General features: G+C 38.1%; 1 protein-coding gene across 10 annotated transcripts in view; it reads left to right on the top strand.

Moving 5' to 3' along the window:
* Nucleotides 1–17,749, top strand: part of LOC120240623 (BEN domain-containing protein 5) — a 1,403,952-nt gene that overhangs the window by 869,916 nt on the left and 516,287 nt on the right. Inside the window, exon 1 of one of the 10 annotated variants that reach the window (XM_039245395.1) lies at nucleotides 13,097–13,132. The exons of the other annotated variants lie outside the window; for them this stretch is intronic. The gene's annotated coding sequence lies outside the window, so the exon portion shown is untranslated. Of the gene's footprint in view, nucleotides 1–13,096; nucleotides 13,133–17,749 lie in introns of those variants that run through there. 10 annotated transcript variants of the gene reach the window in all.

Here is a 17,749-nt window from a genome sequence, read left to right on the forward strand (position 1 = left end):
ATAGTCCTGCCCAGAACAGGAAGCTACCCATTAATTCCATTTTAGCTAACACTTCTTCAAAGTCTATTATGTGAACTCTGATAACATTATCTGGATCTTGTCCATCCTTTGGTGCCATGATATGCAAGGCAGAAGATACATATGCAAAGCAGGAAAGATTACTTGGAGAAGGTAGAACATATGCATGATACATTTAATTGATGATATCCCTTAGTTTGACATTTAAACTCCATCCCATTCCCTACAGCTGGATTCATGCTTCTCTTCAGACACTTCCCCAGTGATTCCAATATAAAACGTATGCATCAGCTACATGATCCAGTTCCTTTGAACACATCTGCTTTCTCATCTCTCGTCCTTTGCATATACACTCCCTCTGTCTAAGAAATACTTCCTCCTATTTGAATGAAACTTCATTCTATCCCACTGTCAAAATTCAGCCTGAAGCCACTCTTTTGAGGAGTCCTTCCCTGAACACGCTACCTAGCTCTCCTACTCAGTAGGGTAATATTATGCTTAAGTGTTAGCCTATGGAATTGAAGCCTGACTAACTACCATTAACCAGCTATGTGATCTTAAATGACATTTTTCAGTGGACACACTAAATCTCCCTTACTACATTCTTATTTTTTTCGTCAACCCAATAAGCATTTGAATGTCTGAGCTACCCTTCCATGGAGTTGAAATAGGCAACAATTTATGTAGTGTGATTTGAGTCTATTATATGATCTGAATTTTTTTTTCTACTGGTCTTTGTTTAAAGCTTTGAAGATATCTTATAAAACTAATAACATTATAATGAAAACCTTGGAATCGTAACCTAATAGTCTTTGGAATCCTAGAATGTCAATTCTGTAAAGACCCTTAGAGGGTTAGTTTCATCTGGTTTTGTTTTGTTTTTAATTTAATCTTCTTGTTTTTTAGTTGGAGAAACTGCTTTTCAGAGAGGCAAATGAGTTGGAAAAGACCATTTACGTAATTCAAAATTTCTTTATCAACACTATTGTTCAACAACATAAGTCTAGTTATCTGGAAGGCAAATATGGCTTATGTTGGTGCTGTTTTCATTGTCTCAAGTTAAATTGGTTATGTATAAATGTATAAGGTACAGTTTTTTTTTGTTTTTTTGTTTTTTTTTTAGTTACTAAGAATAGAAATCTATTCTGTTTAACTCAGACAAAAGGAAATGCATTTGCAGGATATTGGGGATTCACAGAATCAATGCGAGACATGGACTTAGAGTGAGCAAGAGGGAAAGAGAAGGAAAGGAAAGGGAAGGAAGCCACAAAAGCAGCCTTGGAGTGGGGCAGTCTGGTAAGGAATTGAAGGAACAACAAACCTTTTATTATGTTTTTTCTATTCAAAATACAGATTCTATGGAGGTCATATTTGATTAGCCCAGATAAGGTCATGTGCTTTGGTTATGGGACAGTAAGGCCTTTCCTTTTACTCCAACAAACTATACCCAATGAGGAAGGAGTCATATAAGTATATGAAATAATTTGTTGTTAAGACAAGGAAATGGGGAGGTGCCTAGGTGGCTCAGTTGGTTGATGATCAGACTTTGAATCAGGTCATGATCTCACACTTCGTGAGTTTGAGCCTCATGTTGGGCTTTGCACTGACAGCGCAGGAGCCTGCTTTGGATTCTCTGTCTCCCTCTATCTCTGCCCCACCTCTGCCCCCAGTCTCTTTCTCTGTCTCTCTCAAAAATAAACATTTTAAAAAAATTTTAAGGGCACCTGGGTGGCTCAGTCGGTTAAGCATCTGACTTTGGCTTAGGCCATGATCTCACAGCTCATGGCTTTGAGACCCAATTCAGGTTCTGTGCTGACAGATCAGAGCCTGGAGTCTGCTCCAGATTCTGTGTCTCCTTCTCTCTCTACCCCTCCCCCACTTACACTCTGACTGTCTGTGTTTCTCTCTCTCTCTCTTAGAAATAAATAAACATTGAAAATTTTTAAAAAATAAAAAAATATGTATTTTTAAATGGGGGCACCTGGGTGGCTCAGTCATTTGATGTCAGACTCTTGACATTGGCTCAGGTCATAATCTCACAGGTCATGAGATCTATCCCCAAGTGGATCTCTGCATTGACAGGGGATTCCCTCTCTCTCTCTCTCTCTCTGCCTCTCCCCTACTTGTGTAAGCTCTCTAAATAAATAAATGAATAAATAAATAAATATTTTTTTAAAAATTTTAGAAGACAAGGAAATAGATGCTGAGCTGCCAAAATTTCTTAATGCCAATTCTGACAAGAATGTCTTATTCAAAGGAAGTTAAGTAAGTTGTTTTGATAGATCCCAACAATGGACCACCAGTGTATGTCAGGAGCTCTATGTGTATGTTCTTTTTTTAAATTTTAGTTAGTTTTTTTTTAATTTATTTAATTTCAAATTAGTTAACATAAGTGTAGTATTGGTTTCAAAAGCAGAACCCAGTGATTTATCACTTACATATAACAGCCAGTGCTCATCCCAACAAGTGCTGTCCTTAATGCCCAGCACCCATTTATCCCATCACTCTACCCACCTCCCCTTTAGGAACCTCTTAGTTTGTCCTCTGTAGTTAAGAGTCTCTGATGGTTTCCCTCCCTCTCTCTTTTTATCTTGCTTTTCCTTCCCTTCCCTTTTGCTCATCTGTTTAGTTTCTTAAATTTCATGTATGAGTGAAATCATATATTTGACTTTCTCTGACTGACTTATTTCACTTAGCATAATATACTCTAGTTCCATCCACATTGTTGCAAGTGGCAAGATTTAATTCTTTTTGATTGCCAAGTAATATTCCATTGTACACACACACACACACACACACACACACCCCACATCTTTTTTATCAGTTCATCAGTCGATGGACATTTGGGATCTTTCCATAATTTGGCTGTTGTTGATAGCACTGCTATAAACATTGGAGTGCATGTGCCCCTTTGAATCAGTATTTTGGTTTCCTTTGGGTAAATACCTAGTAGGTATTTGTATCTTTTGGGTAAATACCTGCAGGAGCAGGACCAGCTAGGAGCCATTACTGGCACTTGCTTTTCTCTCTGCCTGCAGTACTTTTCCTCCAGAAATTCACTGGACTGACTCATCAGAAAGGCCTTCCTTGACAGCCCTATAGAACAAACTTGTAACCCTCCTACTTCACTTTCTATTCCTTTATGCTGCCTTTCTTTTTTTTCTTCATAGCACTCACTGATCATTGCCATACACACACATACACACAGAAAGTATTTGTCTATTTATTTTCTCCCATAAAAATGTGAACTTTGTTTTATATACTAATTTATCCTAAGTTTCAAGAACTGTGCCTGATAAACAGTTGTTTGATAAATGAACAAAACAAACATAATCAGAAGAGTAGTTCTCAGCTGTGCCTCTAACCTCCAGTATGTCTTTGGCCCAGTCATTTACCTCTCCAGGCTTCAATTACAAAATGAAAAGTTTGAACTTTTATAGAAACTCCCCTTTCCCTTATTTCTTGCCATCTGAATGCTGATTATGTTTGCTTGGTTTTTATATATTGTGCTTTTCTGCTAGCTTTCTTTTTAAAAAGCAATTTTGAAGAAACTAAAACAAATGTTTTAAAAACACTGGACTAGATAAGCCTTAAAGTTCTATCTTTTTATAAAAGTATATAGTTGTATCAGTATAAAGAGTTTATAGACCTCCCAGATAGATTACAAAGAAAATCTTTTAAGGAACAATTATGTATTTCTTGTTGGAAGAAAATAAAATGTCCCTCACCCCCTATGTTTCTGGTTCTTAACTTTCTGGAAGAGGACTTACAAAGTTCATTTACTTATTTCAATTACCAGAAGATTGAGTCCATTTTATTATTTTAATTAACATAATAACTCTGAAGAGAATGAGGTTGTGAAATACATGAATTCAGAGCTTCTAAGATTAATAAGTCTACTGAAGTATGAAAGCTCTTTTACATATTTTTTACCTATGAAGATCAGTGTATAGAAAGGAATCTGTACTGTTCACAGGCAGAAGATGAGTATTGAGAAATTGACTTAGACATTGTCTTTCATGTGATGAAGACCAAAATGTCAGAGCTGATTCCTATGAGCCAACATTTTAACAAGTTACTTTATGAGGGAATGATCTAATGAAACATAGCCAGTGCCCCTTTAGAAGCCAATGGCCTTGGAGTATGGGAGTCACTGAGAATGTATTTAAAATCCATTAGTGGCCCTTTACTTATTTTAGGGTCACCCTTCCCTCCATAAAATGGCTTACAAGGCACCAAGCATATGATCTGATCCCTATCTCCTTTTCAACCTAATCTTTTGCTACTCTCTGACTTATATACTCTCCCATTCACTAACTTACTTATTCGCTGACTCATTCATTCAATAAATTTCTTTAGTGATTACATGTACCAAACTTGGTTTAGACCTTAGGGCTTCATGATGTGCAAATAGAGACATGGCCTCACTCTAATGGGATAAGGAAAAATGATGTTAAGCTATTAATGATGTATGGTGCATGTTATCATAGGGTAGTACAGGGATCATAGGGGCAGAGAGAGGGAATAACTGGTGGTGGAGGAGAGAATATTTCCTAGAAGGAAGGAGACCAAAGATAAGTAATTGTAGACATAGTAGGATAGACATAGTTAGACAGTTGTTAGTAGACTCCTGTGGTTTGACAACTTATCTTACCTGTAGATTTAGTCCCAGCCATGTAAGGGTTTCAGTCCTAATCTGTACATAGTCATAAGAGACACTAGCAGAAAGTTTCTTCATTCCCAGATTTTTTTCTTGGAATTATGACTAAGTCCTGACATAACTCGACCTCCTAGCCAGGATGCTGGTTCTTTGCCTTTCCCTCAGACTCCTGTGTCAGTCCACATTTGTGACCTAATGCTTGTTAGGACCCTGATAACCTGGTGCATGTTGCTGAATCTGTCCTTCTGGGGTCTTGGCAGCTGTCATACGACCTCAGTAATTCTTCTGGTACCATTATAGAAGATTACCCTTTTCTGTATCAGACCTCCCCAAGGCTGTGTCATGTCTCAGTTTTTGTTTTTTAGTCAGTGCTTTGCCACCTCAGCTCAATGCCATACCTTCCACCCTGCCAGTCCTTATGCATCCACAGGTCATCAAGTCATTACCACTTTTCACCTGGAGCAATAGCTTCCTCATCCACTGGAGACCAACATCCTAAGGGATATTTCCTCAAGATTTCCATTCTGTTCCCCGTGTATTTATGCGAGCCTTTCATTCCTGTTATAGTAGATCTTACTCTTCATTCCCTTTGTCATAGTAGGAAAGAATAATTTGGTGTGATCTGGCTTGAAACCATGTATGTATATTGCCTCTTGAAAGTATCCTGCTCTCCTCCTTTCTGATTCTAATCACATCTTAATCCACTCAAGACTGTGATTGTAGGGATGCATGGATGGTTCAGTTGGTTGAGCGTCCAGCTTCAGCTCGAGTCATGGTCTCATGGTTCATGAGTTCAAGCCCCACATTGGGCTCTGCTAACAAACAGCTTGAAAACTGGAGGCTGCTTCAGATTCTGTATCTTCCTCTCTCTCTCTCTCTCCCCCTCCCCAGCTCATGCTCTCTCTCTGTCTCTCAAAAATACATGTTAAAAAAAAAAAAAGGCTATGATTGTACTTATTGCCCCAGAAAGCTGGAAGTCACTTGCTATCCATACCTCTGTCCCTCCTCAATTTTCCATTGGCAATCTACTTTCTTAGTTGCTGACTCAGTCTTGGCCTGACATCATTGTCTCTCACGCTCTATCCCCCTGCACTTGGAATCTAGTTTTGGGACCAGATAACTTTTCACTTTGCTTTCTGACCAAGCTCCTTGGATTAAGCAACCTGGAATTTAGGCCATTTTCTGGCTTCCTTGTACTCCAGGCCACTTGAATCTACTCTCATGACCTATTCCTTAGTCTTTCTACTGGGATCTCAGTTTATTTTACTTAGTGAACAGGCACTCCCTGTGCTAGGACTTGGAGTTGGGTAATGAATCAGAACTACTCCAGATAGTCCAGCTTCTCTATATTTCTTTATCTACTGCTAAGCCCTCAGTCCCCGACCTTCGTCATACCTAGACTGCAGTGTTCCACACAGTGAGTATTGGGAGACAGCCCATAACCACTCTATACTGGAAGGCGATTATGATGAGAGCCCCCCCCGTTGAACAGACTAGGCTGAGTTCTACTTTTACTGTCTAGAAGGCCTTACAGTGACCCCTCACATGACAGAGCTGAGTAACAATGAGTCTTCTGCCTTAAAAGCTCTGGTCTGATGGTTGTAGGAGAAACCTGAAGAATCCAGAAACAAATCAGGGTACTACATTATGTGAGAAAGGAAATGAGAGGAGGCTTTTGTGTAGATGATTAATGCCTTTATCTTTTCTCTGAAAGAAGTGCTATGTGAAGTTCTGCAAAATCTAGAAGCCTTTCCATGACAATACCCACCCTTACCTAGCTCTGCTGGGAAACCACTAGCCAACTGTGAGTTTAAAACTCCTTGACCCATGCAGGCCACCAACAATCAGCCTTCTTACCTTCCTTCTGTCATTATCCCTTCACCCATACATATTTACTCCATTCAATTAATAAATATTTATTACAGGTCTACTATGTGTTAGGTACTGTGTCAGATGCTAGGTTATTCACTGGTGAGCAAAAAACAGATGTCATCCCTACCCACGTAGAAACTACAACCTATTAGAAATGTAAACTATAAGTAAACAAGTACAAATACATATATATTGTAAATAGAAGTAGTGCTTTGAGGGAAAATATCTAGTTGCTCCATGGAAGACTAACAGGAGAGTTTAATTTAGGTGATGACAGAGAAGATATTATCTGAGCTGAAACAAAAATGAAGGGTAGATGTCAGTTAGGGAAAGAAGGGAGTTAGTGTGGAGAACTGGAGAGACTATGACCCTGGTTCATCTGAGGAAGTAAGAAAGTCATGTTAAAGAGTTAAAGTCATGTTAAAGAGTCTTCATTCCAGCATAATTGGAAACTGTGTGAGAGTTTTAATCCAGAAAATGACCAATTAAGCTGTAAAAAAATTACGTGGAGAGGGGATTGGAGAAGAGAAAAGTGAGAAAAAGGAAACTGGGCAAGGCAGGGGACTTTTTCAGCAAAGTAGGAAAACATGGAAATACAGACAAGTAGAGTTTGGAGATATCTTCTAAAGACAAAATTTAAAGACTTTAACAAGATGGGGGATGTAGGGATTTTAGTAAGTGATATCAGGTCAAAACCTTAATATCATTATTGACTTTGCTCTAACTTTCACATCTCATATTCAGTTTCTCACATCTGATAGTTTACCCTCAAAATAGATTCCAAATCCTGCAACTTCTTACACAGCTTCCACTCTAACCCAACCCATCTTTTTTTTTTCCTGGACCATGACAATACGTATCCAACTGGCCTCAGGCTGTGATCCCCCTCCTGCCCACCACAGACCACTCTTCTACTCCAGAGCTCCTTTGAAAATGTAAACTAAATAATTTCATCACCCTTAGTATCTCTACCTCACAATGGCTTCTCATACAAATTTCCTACCAAGGCCTACAGTGCCCTGTAGCCTGGACCCTCCCTCCTTTCCTAATTCATTTTATACCAACCACCTTCTCACTTATTCCTGTTCCATCACACTGACCTTCCTGCTGTTCTAAATACGTACCAAACTATTCCTGCCCTAGGACCTTTGTGCTTGAGTTTTCCTCTAAACCACTATTTTCTTGGATACACACACACACACACATACACACACACACACACACACACACACACACACACGGATCATTTCCTCGTATCAGTTTCTACTAAGTGGTTACCTCTATGACCACCCTAACTAAAATAGCCGCCTCCATCACCCTCTATCCCTTACCTTGCTTAATTTGTATCCATTACACTTATCATTACTTTATACTATGTCATGTATTGATGTGTTTATGTCTTTCTCACTAGAACTTAAATTCCATAAAAGTATAGGATTTCTTTTTTACTTCTACTTCCTCACCATTTAGAAGAGTGCAACACGGGAAGCTCTTAGGCAAAAATTATTGAATGAAAAAAGGAAGGAAAATGACAAAGAGAAGAAGACATCATGATTGCCACTGAGGTTTCTGTTGTGTTCAGTTGAATGGATGGAGATGATCAGGTCATTTACTGAGTTGGGAACATTTTCAGAAAGTCAGGTGTGTAAGAGGTCAGGAGATCGACTTTAACCAGGTTGAATTTTAGGTAACTTTAATATGTTCAAGAACAGCAATCTGGTTGGCAGGTGGATAGGACCATATAGATTTATCTTCCCAACTGAAAGTGAATGAGGAAACTAAAAATAAAGTTTGTATATTTTTTAAAAAATATTCACGTATTAACCACCAATTGTTTTTATTACATTGGACTTAAAAAATTATTTTTCAAAACCAAAATTTTTTCTAAATAAGAAGTAAAATAAAATGAAATAAATATATTTCCATATGCATTAAAGGAACATTTTTAAAAAACTTATATTTTCTTTAAATCAATTCAGTTATTTTCAGCACACATTCATATGCTTCAACCAGTTTCTTAGCTGCATGTGTATCTAGTACTACATCATTGTTATTTTTATGAAGAATATCTTTTTTTCTAATCAGGCTCTATTTTATTTCTGGTGACATTGCCTTCAGTCTTCTTCAGACTTGTATTTTATGGTTAATAAGTTAGAAATTGTTGACACATTCAACTAATTCTCCTGGTTAGATCAAAATACCCTTAAATAAAAGACAGTATCTTTATAGGTACTGAGGTACCTGGTAAACTTAGAGCAAATTCTCCTAATAGAGGACATTCTCAGGTTTTTTAAAAGTGTTTATTATTTATTTTTGAGAGAGAGAGAGAGAGAGAGCATGAGCAGGGGAGGGGCAAAGAGAAAGAGAGAGAGAGAAAGAGAGAGAGAATCTGAAGCAGCTCCAGGCTCTGAGCTGTCAGCACAGAGTCCAATGCAGGGCTTGAACTCACAAACCACGAGATCATGACCTGAGCCAAAGTCAGATGCTTAACTGACTGAGTCACCCAAGTGCCCCAAGGACATTCTCAGTTGTAAGCTTTTTAGTATTGCAATATATAAACATTTCAGTCCAAATATTTTCATAATTACTCTCTTGTTTTTACTCCCCTCAGTTAAATTTTCTTGGATCTTTTTTTTTAATAAAACAACTTTTTCAAATAAGATTCTTCTTGACTCTTTCAAATTTTCACCAACTGCAGATGCTACAAAATTGTAGGCCTTCTCAATTTCATTCTACTCTGGCACAACATATTATATAAATATCCAATTAAAAATAGCTTCATCACAAAATTCTCCTTATAAAGTAAGTTATCCCAAAGTACAATCATTGAATTCCAAAATTCAATCTTGTCCTCCAAATGTGCTTTCATCATTTAATTTGTGCAGTTCCTCCCATGCTTTTGTAGAGATAAATGTCATGTCTTCTTGTTTGCAAGCTTTGTTTTCAATAATTGCAATTTGATAAAAGCTTTAAAAGCTGAAATACTTTGGTGCTTCATTGTTGAATATTTGATTAAAAATTTCCAGTTGATTTTGAACAAAACACAACCAAAATTTTGTTCTCATTTAGAGCCTCATTACTAAAATTTACAGGTCTCATTATAACAATAACAAAAACCAAAATCAGTGTTGATTAACAAAGCAGCTGATTAAAGGTTCAGAATCTCCAAAATCCTATTGATGGGAGACAGTAAAGAAAATAAGCATGGTCTGCCTTCATGAAAAAACAAAAATGTTGTGTTTGTGCAGTTTGTTATTAGCTTCATAAAAAACTGTATTGTTCACTTACTTTGTGTAAATTTTGAGATTCTGTAGTTTCTATTTTGAAGGTAGAAAATAGAAGTTTGGTTAGATGCAAGTATGATTTATATGGACACCACAAACCAATTCAAAAAATAAATTTGTACTCCATAGGTTTGTTCATTTAACAAGTATATTGCTTTTACCAAAATTTGTATTCGTATTGTTGCAAAAAGTAAGTAACCTTATCTTTAATGTTGAACTTTTTATTTTACTGAATTAGCAATGTCATTACCACTAAGACACTATTTCACCATCCACAGAATGATTTTCAAAAAACTTTACTTTGATTTCATGAATTAGATGAAAATGATTTACATTGGAATTAAGTTAAATTATTTTCTATTTGAAATATCTGATGACACTGATCTAAAGATGCTGGTTTTAGATCTTCAAGTAGTGACAAGACATTGATGACTACCATTTTACTTTTTTTTAATGTTTATTTATTTTTGAGAGACAGAGTGTGAGCAGGGAAGCGGCATCACACCCCTCCCTCAAGAGGGAGTCACAGAATCCAAAGCAAGCTCCAGGCTCTGAGCTGTCAGCACAGAGCCTGATGTTGGGCTTAAACTCATGAACTGTGAAATCATGACCTGAGCTCAAGTCGGAGGCTTACACAACTGAGCCACTCAGGTGCCCTGATGGCTACCACTTTCTATACAAGAAAACTTGGAATTTAAAATGATTGAAATTAATTTAAAGAACAGTCATGTGCTCTAAATAAAGTGATACTAAACATCCCTGTGAAGTGTGGATTTTCATTTATTTTATTGACTCTTCTTCTAAAATAATTTCAGTCATTTTTTTCTTTTATGCTTCTGCTTTTACATGTGTAAATTATAGTCTTTGGGCATAAGTTTACTTAAAATAACTGTTAAATCAAGTAGATGCTGATGTTTCTTCAGCAGATTTGTTTTCTGGTTTTTATGTGGTCATGTTGTCAATATAACCCTTACAGTGGATCATAAATACCAAGAAACATTTCATACAAGTTACATGTCCATTACTAAATTTCTTGAGAAATGAAAAGTCATTACGGAACTTTCTTGAAGCATCCACTTTTGTAGTTTTTAGCTCATTTCTGGTGAAAGGGTTAATTATGAAGTTTTTTTTTTTTTTTAGAGTAACCAGAAAATAAAATTAATAATTTTAGATTTACAACGCATGATGCCAAAAGCTATTAGGCTATTCTCTATAAGAAAGACTGCTTAGTCTCTATTTATTAAACATATTCCACATTCCCCTCCCCTGTTTGTGCTTTAACTCTGAATAAAAAGAAACAAACAAACAAACTTAAAAAACATAAAAGGGAGGTGTTGGTTATATTGGGTATGGGAATCATCGGAAAGAAAAAAACGGGGTTGTCCCTTGTCACACATTCTTTGTACCCTATTCTACCTGTTCTGCCCATTCCATGCCATAAGCACACTTAGTGTGAACTTGGAGTCCATTGTTCAGAATCAAGAGATAGTGTGATGCCAACTATTCATCGTACAGAGCATGGTGATAATCACAGTTACCATTCCTGAGCACGTGTTATATGTCAGGTACAAGCCTCATCTCTAATCTTCAAAACAAATCCATGGGGGCACCTGGGTGGCTCAGTTGGTTAAGTGTCAGCCTCTTGGTTTCAGCCCAGGTCATGATCTCACAGTTTATGAGTTTGAGCCTTGCATCGGACCCTATGCTGACAGTGTGGAACCTGCTTTGGATTCTCTCTCTCTGCCCCTCCTCTGCTTACTCATGTTCTCTCTCTTAAGATAAACAAACAAACAAACAAAATCCTGAAAAAAATCCATGAAGTGGATATTATTTTCATTTTATAGATGTGGAAACTCAGATCCAAAAAAAGTAATGGAAGTAGAATAGAGTTCCAAGCCCACATTCTTTCTGTTGCACTATGACTATATTTCTAAAAGGCATCTACAGCTGGAAGTGAACACAGTTCTATTTGTTCAATCAAAACTCAACTCTGCCTGACTGATTTATTCATTCATTCAAAGTACTTAGTGAGTGCCCATCTGTACACGAGACTCTATGCAAGGGGCTTATAAGAAGATGCTAGTCTGGTGACCTTACACCCTGAACCGTTATTGTTATTCTACCCATTATGCAGCAAGAAAGTAACTTTGGTACACAACTTCACTGCAAACATGAGCCTGCTCTATAGCTCATATATAGGTATGTATATAGATATAGATATAGATATAGATGATATAGATATAGATATAGATATAGATATAGATATAGATATATACCTATATATACCTATAGCCTGCTACCTTATCCCAAAGCATGCAGCATTCTGAAGCTGCCTCATACACTATCCTGTATCCCAGAATATGATAGTTCTGAAAGTAGAGTTCTTTTCACCTAAGAGTCACAACAACCCTAAGAGGGATACAGGACACACATTTTAGTAACCACATTTTATTCTGAGGCACAAAGAGAGGAAAGGTCCTTCCCAAGAACTATAACTATTCCAATGTCTTGTCAACTGTCCTCTTCTTGCATTCTCTTGGGACTTAGAGCCTCTGCTTGTATGCAGAGCCTGTCCCTGGAATTTCAGACTGCATTAGCATTCTGCCAGCAGCCACGTGTAGGTAGGAATATTGTTGCTGTCCATGACCAAGGGGAATAATGAGCCTTAGCTATTCCCCAGTTCTAAACTAGCCAAAGTAATTGGGTTTCATTTTAACTTTTTTAATGGCTCGGAATTAATAGAAGCAGTTGCTGCCAGAGTGTGTGGGTGTCTGTCTCCAGAAGGCACAGATAAAAAATAAATAAATAAAAACCTATATATAAAATAAACTATGAAAAATAAACAATGGAGTGTGTAGGACAAAAAGGTTAATTCAAGAATCAAGCAGTGTCTTTTTGTTATCAAAAACTTAGTTGGCAGTTTGTAGCTCTGTCTCTCTCCTCCCACCACCAGTGCCCATCAGCCTCTGATAAGATGATAATCTGATTAGACATCGGGTGTAAAAATGTGTTGCCTGTATCTGAACACTCCCTCACTCCCTCTTTCTCCCCCTCCCTGTGAGTCACCAAGAGATTAGCTGTGACAAAGTGTGGAGAAAGATAAGAATAGATATGCTGGTGATACAATTCTTTGGGAGAAGGTAGAATTGGAATTTGGAGTGGCTCCTGTTTGCCTGTGGAAGGTGGATTTACAATGTGGGCATCCATGCCAACTGCCTGGCTGTGCCAGACACAGAGAAGAAAAGGAGGAGGCCAAATGACTCCAGCCAGGTGGTGGTCTATGTTGTTCCAGGTAAACGTGGGTTAAAGGCCTCATGTTGGCGTGAATGACAAACCAGAGATTTGGCTGCCCTTATGAAAGGGAGAGGGATGAAATTTTACCTTAATTCCAAATATTCCTGGAAAACTGGATGCCAGTTTGCTTCCCCCAACCCTGGGTCAATCAAGAAGGGAAATGAAGAGACTGTTTCTGTGATTGCAATCATTGGCTGAATTTCAGTAAGCACAGCCTTGGTGTTGTGGGAAGAAATGTGTTTATCAGTCAGATAATAGAGTACATCAAACAGGTAGCATGTTATAGGCATACAGGAAGTGTTTACTATATGTTATATTTGAGTGACCTTGTTTTGCATACCTCCTTTAGAATTTTTTTCATGTTTTTTTTTTTTTCCCCAGAAGGAGAGATAGAGTGTGAGTAGGGGAGGGGCAGAGAGAGAGAGAGAGGGAAACACAGAATCCGAAGCAGCTCCAAGTTCTGAGCTGTCAGCAGAGCTCGGCGTGGTGCTTGAACCCACAAATCATGAGATCATGACCTAAGCCGAAGTTGAACCAATTGATCCACCCAGGTGCCCCATCTCCTTTAGAAATTATATGAAGAAAAATATTGTGTCTACTGTCTAGGAAGAATGTGGGATTGGAACCCATCTGTCCATATCCATATTTCCTGCTAGATTAAAGAGGAAATTAGGGCTCCTGTCTTTAAGGGTTATTGAGGAGGGCAGGGAATGCTCTTGTTTTAGAGAGCCCTGTGTATTCCATTAGATCCTGGGCTTCTTCCCTCCTTCTGTGTTCTAATAACCTCCAAAATTATATACTGGGAATTGAACTGATAGTTTGAAGAAAAGACAGAGAAGATGGTAAATGGGAAGAAACCATTTCATTCATTCATTAAGTCATAAATTCACTCATTAATTCAACAAACATGCTTTGAGCTCCCCTTCAGGGCCAAGCACTATGCTAAATGCTATGGATTTTGAGATAAATCAGAAATATAGCAGTGTCTGCAATTAGCATTTAGAGCAATTAGTTCATGGAGTTGCTGACACAGCTTTCAAAGAGGAAATGTCATTTGTGCTGGGTCTCAATTCTCTACATAGGGATGTACTATGTAGAAAAGTAGGGGAAAAGAAATTGCAGAGAGAAGGAACAGCATTTTATTTTATTTTTTTAATTTTTTAATGTTTATTTATTTTTGAGAGAGAAAGAGAGAGAGAGAGAAGGAAAGAGTGTGAGCGGGGGAGGAACAGAGAGAAAGGAAGACACAGAATCCGAAGCAGATTTCAGGCTCTGAGCTGTAAGCACGGAGCCCAATGCAGGGCTCAAACTCACGAACTGTGAGATCATGACCTGAGCCAAAGTCAGACAGTTCGGCTGACTGAGCCTTCCAGGCACCCCAGGGAACAGCATTTTAAAAAGCATGAAGGTTTTTGAGAACATAATGTATTCAGGACATGACTCACAGTTTCACATGGAGAGAGCACACTATACATAGATTGGTATGGCTGAAATTATTTATTCCAATTTATAATCCCTTAAAGTTCGCTCACAAATATATTCATTTACCCAGTTCATAAGCATTTTTGAGAACCTTTATATGCAAAGCTCTATATAGGTCCTGCAGAACCAGAGATAAACGCTACATTGTCTGTGCCCTCAAGAGTGGCACCATGTAATGAGGGAGAAAGGTATATATTCAAATTATATGCTTAGAGGCTATAGTAGAGAGGTATATATAGTATGATTCCAGTGTGTTCACTGTGTACGTGTGTGTGAATGTGTGTGTGCTTTGCTCACTCACATGTGCATGTGTGACTGGATCTGAGGATGAGTTACAAGGTGCCCTCACACATGTGGATGTCCTCTTCAGTCATCAGGATGATAGTTTGTTCCAACAGCTTAAGCAGCCTTTAGTTTCTGAGCCCTGAGAGCACACGCTACAGGTCTTGAATCTCTCTGCATCTCTGGCAGGATCAGATGTTGGACTCTTTCCTTTATGAAGCCTTCTGGGGTGTCATGTACAAGTTTTTTCTTAAGAACAAGCATTCTTAGGGTGCCTGGGTGCTCAGTTACCTAAGTGTCTAACTCTTGATTTCAGCTCAGGTCATGGTGTCGTGGTTCTTAAGTTCAAGACCTGCATCAGGTTCCACGCTGGGAGTGTGGAGTCTGCTTAGGATTCTCTCTCTCTCCCTTTCTCTCTGCCCCTCCCCTGCTCTCTATAAATAAACAAAGAAACAAACAAAAAACTTTAAAAAAACAAACATTCTTGACCCCATATTCATTTTTGTCTTATCATTGGGATGACAGCAATAACTTCAGAGGATGGTTGTGAGGATTAAAGAACTTAATACATTATAATGTATTTACAATGGCCTACCACATGGCCAATAATATATACATATTAGTAATTATAATTATAATAGCTATCATCATCATTGTTTTATTATTTTCAATGATATACTATCTGTATTAAATGGAATCTCAGGAACTTTATGGGATCCCATAAAGCTTCCCATGCTTGCACTCTCCTGCAACATGGGCCTTTCTACTTTCAGCTGAATATTAGAAAATCTCTATACTGAGCTAAAATCTACCTCCCTATGATGTCTACCACTTATCTTCAGAGATGAGTCTTCTTTTCCTCTTATCATAGCTTTTTAAAATGAGCAAGTATGTTAACTTCTCTGTGAAGGGATGACAGAGAGAAAAGTGACAAAGTGAAAAGTGAGAAAGAGAGGAAAAAGGTGACACTCTTCCTGTCTTCAAGAAGCCTACCCCTTCTTTGAAGAAATCTTCATTTACTTTTGGTGTTCATTATTAAGGGATATATCAAGTTATAAAACTTATTTTACTATTATATGTCAAAGTAGAGAAAAATTAGTGACAACTAAATGGTCAACTAAGGATTCAGAGAGGAAGTATGTTAAAGGGTAGATATTTATTTATACATTCTTTTGCCCATTAATTAATTCGTTTGTTTAAAAAATATTTTAATCTTTATTGACCGTCTACCTTATGCCACATCTATGAGTAGCAAATTCACCAAGTAGGTAAGACGGCAGGGGAGGCTCTCCAAGTGGAAGAAAGATCAAATACAAAGAGATCCCATAGAGGTATGGGAGGAATGGCATAAAATTATGGTAGGGAGTTTTAAGTAGCTCAGTATGAATAAAACATAGGGTTCAAGAAGGAAGAAATGGCTGGTGATACTGGATCACAGGGAGATCTCAGGGACCCTGTGAGCCAAATCAGAATGTGAAGATAGGGAGTTGTTTGAAGAGTCTTTAACAGGAGAGTACTGTGAGAGCAGATTTTTCTGGAAGCAGGAATAAGGCTATGACCAGATGGCAAGGGGAGAAAGGAGGGTGGCAAGGTACCATAGGGATTATGAGCACAGACTTCAAAGTCATATTAGTCTGCATCTAATACAAGCTCTGAGGATTACTAACCCTGTAACTTCAGGGAATTTTTTACCTTTCTGAGCTTCAGTTTTCTTGTCTGTGTAAAAGGGATGTTAATAGCCCCTGACTCGTGAGGTTATTGTGAAGTTTAAAAGATAATGCATATACAGCATTCAACATGATGCCTGTGATGTAGTAAAAACATAGTAAGCAAAATAAGAGAAAAACCAGAAATGCATTACAAATGAGAGACATATTTTTCCTCCTACTTAGTTCCAGTCTTCTTTTTCTCTATTCTTTGTGTTACTTGAAAGTTCTCATGAATTTGGCCTACTGAGCCCTTCTCAAATGGATTTGTATTTGTATTCTTAGTAGATTCTAGAAAATCTAAGCCCTGAGCAGCATCTCGGCTTCCTTGAATGATTACCCCAGGGCCCATTACCTTCATTCTGTCTGCAAATCAGGTTAGGCATCCGACCCACTCAGGAGAGGAGCTGGGACAGCTGCAGGAATTAGATGAATTCTCTTGATAGCACATAATCAAATTTGGTGGAGATGGCAGGCTCTCAGAGTCAAGTTGCTAAACTTGGCTAGAATAGGAGAAAACTGGGGTGACTGAATTTAAAGCATGGACCCTGATCGGATATACTAGTAAATGAAGAGTTGAAAACATCAGCATCATAACCCAAGGGGCCTATTACTGTAGGAATCACTAGCATATGAAGACATGCTCACCTAACTCTCAGATCTGTGAGCCAGGGCCTTGAAGCTAGGATCACAGATCACTAACCAGAGACCTCAAGGCGACTTTCAACTGGCATTCTTCCTGAATGCAAATTGAGAATCCTGAGACTAGATTAGTCCCCTAGCCTCACATTCCTGCATGTTCAATCACATCACAAGTTTAGACTGTCATCTGTTCTTTCTATACCCTCACCTCTGCACTGGTCTGATCTCAGTTTTTACTGTTCCCTTCTCTATCCAGAACTTTCCACTTTCCACCTTTTCCTCTGAAACTCAGCTTCATGGTGAATAATCTCACTTGGGTTCTCAGTCTTTTAGTCCACTGCTTCCTTTACGTCTTCTCTTAATCAAACAATGTTTGGTGCATGGTACTTAACAAACATTTGCTACATAAAACAATGAAGTAAGACCTGATACCCTGGAGTCCATTATTCCCCCCATTTCTCTCTCAGAAACTGTTGATTCTCTTATACTCCATGTACAGAAGTATCAGG

Source organism: Hyaena hyaena, unplaced genomic scaffold (assembly GCF_003009895.1).
Source record: "Hyaena hyaena isolate Hyena2069 unplaced genomic scaffold, ASM300989v1 scaffold_257, whole genome shotgun sequence".
Lineage (NCBI taxonomy): Eukaryota > Metazoa > Chordata > Mammalia > Carnivora > Hyaenidae > Hyaena > Hyaena hyaena.